Below are 13,053 nucleotides of genomic sequence, written 5' to 3'. Positions count from 1 at the left end.
ACTTCAAGCACTTTTTTTGAATATATGCTACATTACAAATTGCAAACATAACTCCTAAGTTTTCTAGATGATCAACAAATTTCTATTACGTTCCACCTCCTCTAAGTTAGAAAAACAGTAGTCATTTTTGTATCTACTTCTAAAAAGTATGAACACGTGTGTGTGTGTGTGTGGTAAGACTACATAAAGAAGGAGGCATTTATTATCACAGATATGCTACACTTTGTTCAGTAACTGGATGTGTCTATGTGCATGTGTGTGAGCCTGTGTGTCTCTATAATTATGTCTGTAAAATAAAGCATGTTACACAGATAGATTACAGTGTTGGTTGTGGTGGTGTAGCAGTTAGCATTGTCACCTCACAGCAAGTGGTTCTCCAGTTTTATTCTTGGCTGGAGATCCTTCTGTGTGGAATCTGCATGTCCTCCCTGCGGTCAAGTGTGTTTTAAAGACATGCAGGTAGGTGCATGTGTGTATGTGTGTGCCTTCTGTTAAAGTTGGGTGCTGGGCTGGCAACTCGACACTGTAAAACCACCACTGCCAATCAATCTGCGGGCTGGTCATCCATTGTAGTGACCCCTAACCAGGAAAAGCTGAAAGACATGGCTTTTACATAGACAGATTACAGCATCTAATGAGTTTGTAAGGAATGACAAGCAAAAAGATAGATTCTATGTTGTGTCCATGTGTTCTGTATCATTGTTTAAGATGTGGTATAATGATTTTTTGGCTCTGTCATTTTTCTTTTTTTTTTTAAATAAGTTTTATTAAAGTCATTTCTGAAACATACAATTCTTATAAGAGAACTGAACATATTTTATGATGAAGTAGATAAAAACAAAGGCATTAATATAAAAGATCAAAGAAAACAATGAACTATGTACAGTGATGTTCACTATACTGTAAACAAATAATACAAATTAAAACAAATTAAAAAGAGCTGATTAATACCTTCAAATTATTAATAATAAGTCAATTATATTCATCCATTGATTATATACTGCTGTATTCCTGGAAGATCTATATTTTAATGTCATCAGTTCTAATTTGGATACTTCCAAGAGAGGTTCTTTAAATTTCTGAAAAGTGGGAATTTGTGAAGACTTCCAATTTTTCATGATTTCTTTCCTGGCAATGGACAGCACAGACCAAAGAAGTGAATATTTGCTTGATTTTACAAAAGATGGAACTGGAGAGTTAAATAAAACTAATGATTTTGTAAGTAAAAAGTTATTAGTGAATATTGCTTGTAAGAAATTAATATCTTCTCAAAATCTTTTCATGTGTAAACAGTCAGCAAATATATGTGCCCAATCAGCATTCTGTATCTTCATACATCTCCAACAAAGTATATTTTCTTTAAACATCTTATTTATGTTATATGGAGTGATGAATGATCTATTTAAAAATCTCCAAGTAAATATTCTCCATCTAAGTGATATAGTTTTACCAGCTGACTATAGAATATATAATTTATCTTTATCTGAAGGGTTACAATTACTGTCAGAGAAAAATTTCCAATAATTATCTGGGAATATATCCAAGCGTGATGTAATAGCTTTATATATATGTGACAGGCTAATTTTAACTGAATTGTTCTGCTTAGTAGAAACGATCAAATACTGAATGAATTTGGGAATTAAATTTTTAGATGAAGAAGGAATTAAATCAAGTTTATTTTTTATATAATTTCTAGCTTTTTGAAAGTCAAGCCATAGTGTTGAATCAAGGTCATTCTCTCCCATTAAAGTATTAATGGAGTGCAATTCATTGTTTTTCAATGTTTGATGCCAAGAAATTAGATGCTTTTGTTTAAATATTGACATTTTATAAAAATTTGTGGAGAAAATGATCCCCTGTGTATATGCTATGAGGAAAATAAGGAATAACCAACTTTCATATAATTTAAATCTAAGAATAAAAATTTTAAAGGATTTTAAGATTATCATAATATAATTTGATTTAAAATTTTGGGTAGGACAGAAAGAAAAGAATTCCTTTAGCTTCCATATGAATGTGTTATTTACTAAATTTAGTTTAAAGAAGTCATTATTGTTATTTAAGTTTTGAGATAAGGATAGGATCATTTATTTCCATTTTGCTGAATATTTGCTATCTATAAAATATGAAATTGATTTAATTATTGAAGAAATTGAATATATTTCTAAATTTGGTAATGCAATACCTCCATTAAACCAACTGTACATATGGTATGATAAAGAGATCCTGGGTTTAATTGGGTATTAAAGAAATTTTTTAATCATAATATTGAACTTTTTAATTATTGAATAAGGTGGAAGAATAGAAATCGATTGAATTATGCATACAATTTTCGGAAGTAGTATCATCTTTATAATTGATATTTTCTCCACAATTGAGAATTTTATTTTAGACCATTTGTGTATTAAGTTATCTATCCCTGTTATACATTTATCAAAGTTCAGTTTTTGGACATCTCTTAAATTATTAGTAATAATTATACCTAAATATTTTATTTGTTGGGATTGTGGTATATATTTTTCAAATTCATGTTTAATATTATATTTTTTTGAACCAGATAACAAAATTCATGTTTTATTATGATTAAAGTTAAGACCTGAATTTTTTTTGGAAATAATCTATATAATTAAATAATTCCTGTAATGTTGGTTTCTTACCGCCCAATGTAATCAGTATGTCACCTGCAAACATTTGAATCTTTGAAGTTTTATTAAGACTCACATCATAATAATAGTAGTAAACTTTTAATTATTGAATAAGGTGGAGGAATAGAAATAGACTGAATTATGTATAACATTTTCAGAAGTAGTATCATCATTATAATTGATAATTTCTCCACAGTTGAGAATTTTATTATGTAGCCACGGTGGTGCAGCGGTAGCATTGTCACCTCACAGCAAAAGGTTCCTCCCATTCGATTCTCAGCTGGAGCGCCTTCTGTGTGGAGTCTGCATGTCCTCCCCGGGATTGAGTGGCATTCGAAAGACATGCATAGGGTGTGCCTTCATAGAAGGTTGGGCATCGAGCTGGCACCTCGGCACCATAAAAAATCTACTGCCAATCATTAGCAGACCGGAGTTCCACTGTGGCGACCCCTAGCCGGGAAAAGCCAAAAGAAAAAACATTTTAGACCATTTGTGTATTAAGTTATCTATCTCTGTTATACTTTTACTGAAGTTCAGTTTTTGGATAGCTCTTAAATTATTAGTAATAATTATACCTAAATATTGTATTTGTTGGGACTGCAGTATACATTTTTCAAATTCATGTTTAATATTATATTTTTTTTGAGCCAGATAACAACATTTGTATTTTATTATGATTAAATTTAAGACCTGAGTTTTTTTGGAAATAATCTATATCATTAAATAATTCCTGTAACGTTGGTTTCTTACCGCCCAGTGTAATCAGTATGTCATCTGAAAACATTTGAATCTTTGAAGTTTTATTAAGACTCACATAAAAACCTTTAATATTACTATTATCTCTAATCAAATTTGTCCAAGGCTTCATAACTAAAGTAAATAAAAGAGGGGATAAAGGACATCCTTGTTTAGTCCCTTTAGTAATAGGTATGACCTGAGAAATATTAAAACCAATTTAACATAAGTTTGAGAACCGTTATATAAATGGGTAATAAGATTTATAAAATTGTTTGAAAAGTTGAGTTCCTGTAAAAGAATAAATAGGTAATCCCAATTAACTGTGTCAAAAGCACAATTTATATCTAAACTAACTATAGTAAGGTTATTTTTTAAGTTTTTAACTGATTCAAATAAGGTTATTATTCTGTTAGTGCTATCATATGATGTTCTACTTATTATGAAACCTGTTTGGTCCTCATCTATTAAGTTAGAAAGAAACTTTTTAAGCCTCTTTGCATATATAGACATAAATATTTTATAGTCCATGTTTAATAATGATATAGGTCTATATGAATTACATTTTGTAGGGTCTTTTTCAGGCTTTAGAATAGAAGAAATAAATGCATATTTCCATGATGAAGGGATGGTATTTTTATTTTGTATGGTATTCAAGACTGAAAGTAACAAATGTAATGCTTTATTAGGTAGAATTTTGTAAATTTCTGGAATCATTTTGTCATTGCCAGGTGCTTTGTTTTAAGTGTATTAATGTGTTCTTGGATGTCTTTCAATGTAATTTGCCTGTCTAGTAATTTAATTTGGTCTTCTGTTAATCTTTTGTTTAGAGTTTTTATTAATAAAAGCTTGAATATCTTTCTTTGGATTTATTAGTGCAAAAGATTGATTTAGTTTAAGGAAAAATTCTCTAAATTCAATAAATGTGTTATGTAAATCAGATATAATTTTTTCTTTTCTGGTGAATATATTTCTTTAATGTGATTGAATTTGTTCAATCTTTTAGCTTTATTGGCTAACATATTCAAAGATCTGGAATTTATTGAAAAATTAATAAATTCAAATTTCTCTAGACTAATCATAATTGTATGGTTTAATATCGCAAGATACTTCTTATTTAAAGATTTTAATTCATCCATTTTTGGATTTTTCTTATTTTTTTATAACTCAAGGTTCAAAATATTAAGTTTAGTTTGTATCTCTTTTAATTCTTTATCCCATGAAAGTCTTTTTTTTACCAATCAATAATTCTGCCATATAAATATGCCTTTATTGCATCCCAAATAAATATTTCAGGTGTATTATTGTTGGCATTAAAGTCTACAAAACTATGAACTTCTGCTGATATGAAGATGTTAAAATATTTTAATTTAGTGATATATGCTGGAATCAATTTTATCTGAACATTGTGACATGAATATATATATATATATATATATATATATATATATATATATATATATATATATATATATATATATATCAAAGGTTATAGGATTATGATCAGAAAAGGGACATGTAATAACTTTTACATTACTTAAAGAATATGCTAAACTATTAGAAACAAAAACTCTTGTCTATTCTTAAGTATGTGTTATTTCTGTGTGAGAAAAATGTATAGAATAATGACTTTGGGTCAGCGTAGTTATCAATGTCTTTCAATAAAAATGACTTTGAAAACTCTTTTAGTAATCTGGCTGCACCCTAAATTCTTCTCTTACCTTTAGAAGTAGAGTCTGAGCTATTAAAAATGCAATTAAAATCACCAGCTAATATAATATTGCCTTTAGAAAACTGGATAATATGATCTATATGTTGCTGTGCTGAGTTCTGTCCAAAGACAGGAATCCAATACATATTTATTAGAGTGAATATTAAGTTATTAAACTCTATGACAATAGAAGCTAACATACCTTTATTATTTTTGTATGAGTCTATTATTTTAGGTCATGGTAATTTATTATTCCAACGTATTGCAACACCTCTTTTTTTGAGAGTGTTCAGAGCTAACAAGGATTGAAAAAGACTTAGATTCTAATTTAGAAATGTCATCCTCTATCAAATGAGTTTCTTGCAGAAAAATTAATTGTGAGCTATGTAACTGGTGATATTTATTCAAATACCTTCTCTTGCTGGGGTTACTTAGACCATTTATATTAATAGAAATACAATATAAGGTTGTCATGTTGCAAATTTTTTGGATTGTAATACATGCTAGCTAAAACTTTTATTACTTTTTGGTCAATGAGATGGCACTAGAAAAATGAAGGGAATACAGCAATTTATAATGTGTGAAATATAGAAAAGAGATTTAGAGTTAAAAATATTTAAATAACTTTCCACTATATATATTTTAGTGAACATCAGAAACAATATTATCAAAAAAATTATAACATAATCTTTTAACAATGAAACCCTTTAAAACCCACCTGGAAATATAAACTCCTAATTCGAGTGACATTAATCACTCAGATTAACAAACCTACTAGCAACAAATTTCTATCAAGCTCCACCTAAATATGAGCTATTTCATAATTAATGATATGGCTTATAAATAGGATTGTCAATGTTATGCATAAAAGTGAACTCATCTTACACTTTATATTAGATTAACTAATAAACAAGTTAACTAGTAATAAATTGCAACAATGAATAACATATTATATGGTTGCTAAATGTATGGCATCATAGTTAGCCATAAAATTAGGAATGTAATTTTTTGTCAGGACTAAACCTGTGGATCAATAGACAATAAATTATAGTAGTGCTAGTATAGGAATTATAACAAAAAGGATCTGTATACAGTCAGCCAATACAAGAAGACTAAAAGTTAATTCTACAGAACTGTTAACCTAGAGAACGTGTGGGAACCTCACTTAACTAACAAATTTGTGTAACATTTAACATCAGTATTATTTAAAGTCAGCAAGAAAAATATAAATAGAGTGCATAATATCCTTCAGCAAAAGGCATATTCAATTTACTTAGGTTTAGTAAATTGATATGAATGTTCTGATGTCACATTTCCTAGTATACTTTAGAACTTGTCCACTGAGACTACAGTCATCATAGTTAACAGAAGGTTGGATGATGGAAAAATAAGTCACTAGGGGGATGAAAATGGTTCCAGACAGTGTCAGATGCAGATCTGTTGCAATAATATTTCTCTGCTGGCTAAAACAGGCAGAAATTTAGTCAAGAAAATAATCATATAAAAAAATATGTGGTAATGAATCTTGAAGTGGTCCTATTTTTCCTTGAAGAAAACCCACGGAGTGTATTTTTGCTTATCTTAAAAGGTGGCCTCTAGAAGGGAAAAACATATGTGTTGGAACTACAGAAGGCTAATATTTATGAGTATTAACTACAGGGTATATGAGATCAGATAGCGAAATCTACCAGAATTGACAGTTTGTTTGTGTCTTTTGGCTTTTTCCGGTTAGGGGTCGCCACAGTGGAACTCCGGTCCGCTAATAATTGGCAGTAGATTTTTACATACTGGCTTGCTGGGCCTAATGCACAACCTTCAACGAAGGAATGCCCATTCACACATGTCACTACACAGAAGACGCTTGAACTGAGAATCGAACGGGCAATGTCTAACTGTGAAGCGACAATGCTACCGCAGCACCACCACCGCAGTAACATCTGCAAAAAAAGAGCTGATACCAGTTTTCAAAAAGAGTAAAACTTTTGAAATCCCTGTCTTATTTTCCCATTATTCTCTGAAAGGGGCAATTAGTCTACCAGGCTTAATCCATATTTATTTATTTATTTTATTTATTTGCAGTTTGTTTACCAGGGTGGTCCATTGGGCCTTGAGGAGCCCGTTTTCAATGGAGTCCTGGGGAGAAAAGCTCCAAAGATACAACTAGTTATAATAACAGTATTACAAAAAAAACAACTAGTTATAATTACAGTGTTACAAAAAAAAATATTAAAAAAATTCTAAGTTACACAGAGTACTAAGAAGACATCTACTAGATGCTGATAGAGGTTAAGAGAATTTAGAAAATAAAATGTCAGAGTAGATAAAGTATCAGAGTTGCAGCAATGATCAATGGCAGGATAGATGCAATATCCCAATGTTAAGTGTCAGAGTAGAAAAGTATTACAATTTAGGAATAGTCAATGTCAGGGTAGAAAAAGAATCACAGTGTTAATAATTGAGTTTGTTCAGTTGAAAAAGGTAGTGCAAAGTACCCCAATATAAATGTTTTAAGGAGGAATAAAGAGAGACAGTTACTAAGAAGGTGTCAACAGAAGTGTTTGAGGTAGGGAGGGATTATAGATAGAGATATTATGCAGGATGAGAGCAAGAGCATTCCCACAGTGATGTTAGGTGAGAGTGGAGAAGAGATTTAAAGACAGAGAGGTTACTGGTGGTATGGATGAGAGGTGGGAGGGAGTTCCAGTGGCGTGTGAGGCAGAAGGAAAGGAGATGTTTGCCAGGTGGGTGGGAGGGTTTATGCAGTTCAATTAGATTTTGTTGGTTGGATGGTAAGCATCTGTTAGGAAGATACATTTTAAAGGTTGAGATGAGGGAGGGGCAGAGAGAGGCATTAAATATAAGTTTACGTGCTTGGATGAGTTGTGTATAGATGAGATAATTGGGGAGTTCCAGCCATTTCAGTTGGTGCAGGGAGGTACAGTGATGGGTGTTGGATCTGTGGCCAGTTGCGAATTTTGCAATCTTATAGTAGCAGGAGGAGAGTTTAGATTTGAGGGAGGAGTGCAGGTTGGTAAGGATAGAGGCTCCATATAGTAGGGATGGGGTTAGGTAAGTGTTTGTAAGAGTGAGCCTGGTGGCGGGAAGAGATAAATTGGTAATGGCGGTAAAGCACGCCTAATTTTTTGTGAGTTTTTTTGATATTTGCCTGCAAATGGTTGTCAAACTTTAGTTGGTCATCAATTAGGATACCCAAGAGTTTGACAGTAGAGACAGTTTCAAGAGAAGTGTTATTTTTACTGGTAATAAGGAAAGAGTGTTTATCTAGGGTAATGCTTCTGGAGGGGGAAAATAACATCAGTTTAGTCTTATTAGCATTTAGTGCTAAATGATTCTGAAGCATCCATAGTTCTGTAGCAGAGAAAGCTTCTTGGGTAAGTTTCATTAGTGTTGATGAGCAGGAGGAAGAGCAGATTATTGTTGAATCATCTGCATATTGAACAAGTTTAGAGTGAGGGATGGCCTGGTGGAAGTCATTGATGAAGATGTTAAATAGAAGGGGTCCTAGAATTGAGCCTTGAGGTACACCAGTGGCTGTGAATTGGAAAGGGGAAATTGCTTTTTTCCACTTGACTGCTTGTTGCCTATCTGATAAGTAGCTGGTGAACCAGTTAATAGAGGAGTGGGATAAGTGTAGTTTGGAGAGCTTAGTAAGAAGAAGGTTATGAGAGATGGTATTGAATGCTTTAGAGAGGTCTAAGAGGAGGGTGGAAATGATGAGACCAGAGTCACGGGCCTTGTTTACAGTTTCAAGGAAGGAGAGGAGAGCTGTGGTAGTACTATGGCCAGGACAGAATCCATGTTGAGTGGGAGTTAGTAGGTTATTATTGATGAGATAGGGTAGGAGTTGTAGGTGGAAGCATTTTTCGAGAACTTTAGAGATGGGGGATAGGATAGCGATGGGACGGAAGTTGGAGATGTCATTATTATTGCCACCTTTGTGGAGTGGAATAATGTAGGCCTTTTTCCAAATCTGGGGAACATGGCATTCAGAAATAGATCGATTTATTAGGATGCTGATAGGGTAAGCTATGGCTTCTGCAGCAGTTTTTAGGAAGAAGGAGGGTATTTCATCGGGAGCATTAGAACATGGTTTTAGTTTTTGAAGAAGTTTTTTTATAGTAGAGATGGGAATAGGGTTTGTGTTGAAGTGAGGACATTGGGAGGTATTGAAGTTTTGAGAGAAGGGGTTCTGAGGAGGTTGCTGGGGTGCTGATAGCTTTGTGGTAAAGGATGATGTTAGTTTAGAGATGGAGTCAATAAAGAATGAGTTAAATTGGGTAGCTAGATCTGAGTCTGATGCATTTGGGTCAGGGAATGGGTTTTCTTTTCTACCTGGGTTTAGAAGGGAAGAGATACCATCCCAGAATTTCTTGGGGTTATTGTTGTGTTTATTTTGGAGAGTGGAAAAATAAGCTTTGTGGTCGGTGTTAATGAGTTTTTTTGCTTTGTTGCAAAGTATTTTGTATTCATTAAAGGAAATGGAAGTTTTTGTTTTGTGATAGTGGTTCCAGGCTTTATCACGATTTCGCATCATAATTAGGGTGTTCCTAGTTAGCCAAGGGACGGATTTACTTTTTGTGCGTTTAGTTCTTAATGGAGCAAAGGAGTTAAGCAAGCCTAGGAAGGTTGTATTGAAGTAGGTAACTGCGTTATCAAGGGATAGAGTTCTTAATGGAATCCAGTTGGTGCTTTTTAGAGTGTCGGAGAAAGCATTGTGGTTAAAGTCTTTTAAAAGGCGAGTAGTGATGTAGGAGTGGGATAGTTGAAGGAAGAAGGGAAGGTGAAGGGCAAATGTGGGGAGATGGTCTCCAAGTGGATCAGGAAGGGTACCACTCTTGGAGTAGTAGTGTGGGTGTGAAACTAGAATCCAGTCTAAGGTGCTGCCAGATATGAGGTCTTTGGAGGGTCTGGTTGGGGAGTTAATAAGTTTTGTGAAGTTATAAAGATTTATATTGATGGAGTTGGATGGGGATTGTATCTTTTCCCAGTTAATGTTAACATCTCCAAGGATTATAGTTTCATTTGTGATACTGGATGAGAGCCAGGAGAAAATGTCTTCTAGGACAGGGATATTATCCCCAGGAGGGATGTAAAGAGTGGCTATGCAGATGGATTTTTGTTTGTTTACTTGAAGAAGGGTTAAAAGTAATTCAGCTTTTCCAAAATTGGGGACAGGTTTAGAGTAGGGGGTGACTGAGAGGGACGAGGGGAAGAGGAGACATACACCTCCTCCTTTTTTATGAGTTCTATCATGTCTGATAATATTGAAGTTAGGTGGAGTAAGTTCTGAGTCTTTAATATGTGGCTTGAGCCATGATTCTGATATGGAAAGAAAATCAGGTTTGTTATGATAGAGCCAGGCATGAAGTTGTGGGATTTTATTACATATGCTTTGGGCATTGAGTGCAGTGAAGTGGAGGGGCCTACTAATTGAGTGGGGAACAGGAGATGGGGAGGGAGAGATGGGAGTGGCAGAAGGGCCGGGATTTGGGTGTATATCTCCAGAGGTAAGTATGGCGATAGTTTGGTGTATGAGGTAAGAGAAGTGCTTAAGAAACTTGGTATTGGGTTTGAAGTTGGAGGAGTGTGTTGGGTTGGGAGTGGTTTCTATTTGAATAGTGGTTCTAGGGTGTGATAGGAATTTGTAGTTGAAGAGCAAGGAATTGCTATGGGAGTAGAGGTTAGGGGATATGAAGAATGAGGAGTGAATTAGTTGTAAGGGTGTGGAGGTGGTAGAATGGGATGGGGGTGTGTGATTGGTATATAGAGGTCTGGTGAGATAGTGTATGTAGAAAAGGCAGATAGGTAGTAGTAACAGAGTTGTAAAGGTTAATGGTTTAGTATACATGATGTACATCAAGAGTAATACTGCAGCAGTGTATCTATGTTAGGGAGGTAATAGTGATAGTTGTTTAAGAACTATGAGTTTATGTGAAGTAGATAGGTTAAGCAGGAGAGTAGGTGAGATAGGAGTGAGTAATTGGTGGGTTATAAGTGATGAGTTAATTAGGTGAGGCTGGAGGGTGTGGGTGGAGGGAGTGGCTTATTAGGTATAAAGATAGATGTACTGGGGGCGGGTGGGAATTGGGGGCAGGGTAGGGGAGCGGAGTGAGCCCGCAGGGCGAATGGACCGAGAAGTGCAAAAGGAAGGCAGAAGGCAGGTCTGCCTGGAAATAATCAGGAGAGTAGAGGGCAAGTAGATGGTGAGTATATAGTATTGCTAAGAGAATAATTGGCATACATATAAGAGCAGAGAGGTTTGGAGGACCACACAGGGCACAAATTACATAGACAGCTATACTTACAGAAAGTCAGAGAGGAAAGGCTGAGATGGACTAGACAGTGAGAGAAAAGGAGGGGGAGATAATATATACTAGCAGCGAGGAGCAGGAGAAAACAAAGTGGAGATAGTAGTATCTTCAAGGTAGTAAGTGGGAGACTATAGTCAGTAAGAATAGGCAGAAATGCAGTGAGAGCGGGTATGGGCTTAAGGTCCAGGGAGGGAGAAAAGTAAGAATGGTAGAATAGCACAGGAACAGTATAAAGGCTGAGGGTAGCTGTAGAGATAGAACAGGGGCTGCTGGCATCTGCTTTATGTGGTAATTAGCAGGGGAGCACTAATTCACTCTAGCATTAACCAAGACACTAGTTCATCATATAGCACATTCTACAGGGACACATACTTCCAAGGGACGCTTTGATTAAACTGTTTGTTGGTTCCTAGACCGATGGTTATGGGTGCAGACGTTAGGATACACAACACACTGTAGCTGGTACTGTGGCCACAAGAAAAAACGTAGGGGAGAGTCCTGTAGGGCTACAAGAAAAAACAAAGAGGAGGGAGATTATTTTAGAGCAATGCTTAGGAAAGAGAGGAAGGTACAAAAGAAAACACTGAGGGTATAAAAAAGTGAATATAGGTATGCAAATGCAGGTTAACTAGCAGCAGTATCCACTGTATGGGTGACTTATTGACAAAATTAGATTGGTACACAGCAGCATTTAGACTATTTACAAATATATACACATATAAGAAAACAAGGTCATTTTAAAGTTTCCCCAGACTCATATTTATCAAAGAGCTGGTAGTTAATGCATTGCCCAAAAAAGGTTGTTCATAAACGTAGTGACTTGTAATGTGTTACCAAAAGGCTGAAACTCAAATCAGCAGAAGGAAACATGCTTACTTCTTAAACTTGTTATATCCTACTTTTCAGTTTTAAGCTTTAATTAGTGAAATCATAACCATGTCATTTAAATTACTTTTAAAACAATAGAGTTAAAACATTGACTAATACTATAACTCTACACTCTTCTAATGTCTCTGCAATCAGACCAATACAAAAATGCATCTCATGACAATTAAGCAAACATCCACTGCTTAGAAATAAACTGACATAAGAGGTGTAACTATATTTTCTTATTGTATTTTAAGCTATTCACTTATAACAAAAATGTGCACTATACAGTTCACCAGTAACATATAATACAACATTACACTGGATATAGTATACATAAATTAAACCAAATTTAAATTTAAAAATACAAAGAATTAAAGTAGCACATGGGTATGCTGTTGTACAGCCACTGACTGGTGGGTTAAACAAGATTCTAATTTCTTGGAATGTGTTTGTGATTTAACCAATGTAAAGCCACCCTCATTAGCCAGGCATGTTAGTGATGCTAGACAAGTTGATTGAATGCTTAATTGTAATACGATTTAAGCATCTCACAAACCATAATGTATGTAATGCATGAAATTCACAGCTCACCAACACCCACACACAGCCCTGATCCGCCTGCACCACCATGGTTGTTCACAACAAATGCCACTCAATCTTATAAATATCAACCTTCTGAGCCTACTCATTTCAAGTTACCATATGTTCTCCAAAATTCACTGAACAATACCACAGAAACCGAACACTTACAATTCCCTTT

Source organism: Protopterus annectens, chromosome 2.part0 (assembly GCF_019279795.1).
Source record: "Protopterus annectens isolate FY-2018-M chromosome 2.part0, PAN1.0, whole genome shotgun sequence".
NCBI classification, from domain to species: Eukaryota; Metazoa; Chordata; order Ceratodontiformes; family Protopteridae; genus Protopterus; species Protopterus annectens.
This window is presented reverse-complemented; position numbering follows the sequence as displayed.